At 42.7% G+C, this 3,140-nt stretch overlaps 1 pseudogene; it reads left to right on the top strand.

The window, feature by feature from the left end:
• Nucleotides 1-622: 622 nt before the first annotated feature.
• Nucleotides 623-1,570, top strand: LOC150068303 (olfactory receptor 7D4-like; annotated as a pseudogene).
• The last annotated feature ends 1,570 nt before the right edge of the window (nt 1,571-3,140 follow it).

Here is a 3,140-nt window from a genome sequence, read left to right as displayed (position 1 = left end):
GGCAGTGGAAAAGGTGGACAGAGAAATGGAGAGAAGAAAGGTGGGCAAAATCATTCCTAATATTCAGTGTACAAATGTGAAGCTGGAACTGAGTGAACTGAGGGAGGGGTTGGAGTTGGGGGAGTTGTGGTGACATGAATGAAATGGTCTTTTACTCAAAAACTGATCATTGAATTGCAGCCCCATTGTACAAGTAGGGAAGAAGAAGGTTTAGAAAAATACATTTCATAGGGACTGCAGCATGGCCTACTGATAGAGTGCTTGCCTAGCATTCACGAACACCCGAGGTTGAATCCTCAGTACCACACACATAGAAAAAAGTGAAAGTGCTTCTGTGGCTCACTTAATAGTACTCTAAATTTGACAAAGCCAAGGACAGTGCCCAGGCCTTGAGTTCAAGCCTCAGGACTAGCAAAACACAAAATCTCACAGTCAGTGAATACAAGACAGAGATATTTACCCACATATTACAGTATGAAAGGGAGTGGAGCCAATCTTGGCTGTGCAGGTCAACCTAGGAAACAAAAAAGGCATCTGGCAGGGGAAGGGCATGACAACCTGAGCTGGCAGTGGGCATTGATTGAACTTTTCCTTACTTGTCCCAAGGAAAACAGCCAGGGATATGACAGCACAAAACCACACAGGGGAATCACCATTCCTCCTGCTGGGCCTCTCAGATGACCCTCAAACCTAGCCCATCCTCTTTGGGCTCTTACTGTCCATGTACCTGATTACTGTGCTTGGAAATCTGCTCATCATCCTGGCTGTCATCTCTGACCCCCACCTCCACACCCCCATGTACTTCTTCCTCTCCAACCTGTCCTTTGTGGACATCTGTTTCACTACTACTACCATCCCCAAGATGCTGGTGAACATCCAGACCCAGAGGAAAGACATCTCCTACCCGGAGTGCCTCACTCAGGTGTATTTCTTCATGATTTTTGGTGGAATGGATAATTTTCTATTGACTGTGATGGCTTATGATCGCTTTGTGGCCATCTGTCACCCACTGTACTACCCAGTTATCATGAACCCTCACTTCTGTGGCCTCCTGGTTCTGGTGTCCTGGCTTCTCATTTTCTGCATCTCACTGCTCCATGTTCTACTGATGAGGAAATTAACCTTCTCCCTGGAAACCACCATCTCGCATTTCTTTTGTGAACTAGCTCAAATTCTCAAAGTGGCCATCTCTGACACCCTCATCAATGACATCTGTGTGTACCTGGCTTTTGTGTTGTTTTGTTTGTTTGCTGCCTTAGGAATATTCTTCTCTTACTCTCAGATCCTCTCCTCTTTAATGAAGCTTCCCAACACGGCTAGCAAGCACAAAGCCTTCTCCAGCTGTGGCTCTCACCTCTGCGTGGTCTCCTTGTTCTACGGGACAGGACTTGGGGTGTACCTCAGCTCTGCAGTGTCCTCCTCTGCCCACAGAAGCAAGGTGGCCTCGGTGATGTACACAGTGGTCACTCCCATGCTGAACCCCTTCATCTACAGCCTGAGAAACCAGGATGTGATGGGGGCCCTGGGGAGACTACCAGGCAGAGTGGTCTACTGTCTTGATGGATTGTGAAGCACAGAACAAAGTAGACTACTGCAAGAGGAAAGACTAATAGGCTGAATATCAGCATCATTGATTCTTTTCCTTCATTATAGTACTCAGTATATGTATATACTGAGTCTATATATATATATGTATGTATCCATCTAGAAAATATATATGAATTCAAGTATACCCTGCAAAGCCCCTATGGCTTTGTCTGTCTATATGTGGACATCTGTTTTTGAAAGTAATTTACTTGCTATACTTCAGAAAAACAACATTCTTGTCAGTGTGAATTTTCTTTAATATTCCCATTTGGCAAGTTGTTATACAAATTCTTCTGGTCATTTCTAATTGAGCATAGAAACCACTTATCACAGTCCGAGGTTACACAGCATCCCCTTAAGTTATCCCCTTCTATATTAAATCTTCCTCCTAAAACAAAAAACTTCTTCTTCCTCCTCTGCCTCCTTTTTCCTCCTCCTCCTCCTGCTCCTCTTGTACTTCTGCTTCTGCTTCTGTTGCTACTTCTGCTGCTGCTTCTTCCTCTTCCTCTTCCTCTTCTACAGCCCTGGGACTGAATTCAGTGTCCGGTGCTGTTTGTGAGCATTTTTGATCAGGGTTATTCCTCTGCTATTTGAGACACATCTACACAATCCCCATATCAGGGAGCTATTCAAAGATAAGACCCTCATAGACTTTTGCCTGTGCTGGCTTTAAACCCCAGTCCTCAGATCCCAGTCTCCTGTGTAGCTGGGTTAACAGGTGTCAGTGTCCGCCATTTGGCAAGACAAAATGACTTGATTTTTTACTTAGCAGAAACAGAATAAACACATACAAGAATCCAAATAAAATCTCAACACTTTCAGAACAGTAGGTATGGCCTTACATGTGTGATTTTGTTTAAGTTTGAGAGAATATTTTTTTTACTAATTTCTCTTTCCACTCAGGTAAGAACTTGTTTCCGTGATAGCTATACTAAGTGACATCGTCAGAAAACAGTGTCTGAGCACACCTGTTTCTTCTCAACTTTACCAGAATTGGTGTTGTAGATTTCCTTCAGCATTGACATAATATAGAATCACACTGTTTTCTTGATTTGCATATCCTATGTAGTTAAGAGGTTGAATATTTCTTCGTGGATTTCTTCATGACCATTTTTACCTCTTTTAATGATTGTCTTGGTTGTGAACATTGGCCCACACCAGTAATTCTAGCTACTCAGGAAGATGAGATTTGAGGATCACAGTTCAAATCAGCTTAGGCACTAAAGTCTGTGAGACTCTTATTGGCAATTAACCACTAGAATACCAGAAGTGGTGCTGTGACTCAAGGGATAGGGCAGTAGCCTTGAGCTGAAGAGCTCAAGAACAGCAATCAAGCCCTGAGATTAAGCCCATGACCAAACAAAAAAATACATGAATAAATAAATAAACAAACATTATTTTATCCAACTTTTTCCTCATTGGGATGTCAACTTAATTGTAAACCCTTAATGTTTTATGTTGAGTATCTGAGAGGCTTTCCTTCTAACTTCTGGGATTGGGGCTCTTTATAAGTGAATACCCCACACATATCTCTCATTCTTATCATGGTTTCA

Source organism: Megascapheus bottae, chromosome 1 (assembly GCF_031878675.1).
Source record: "Megascapheus bottae isolate mThoBot1 chromosome 1, mThoBot2.hap1, whole genome shotgun sequence".
Taxonomy (NCBI): Eukaryota; Metazoa; Chordata; class Mammalia; order Rodentia; family Geomyidae; genus Megascapheus; species Megascapheus bottae.
This window is presented reverse-complemented; position numbering and strand designations above follow the sequence as displayed.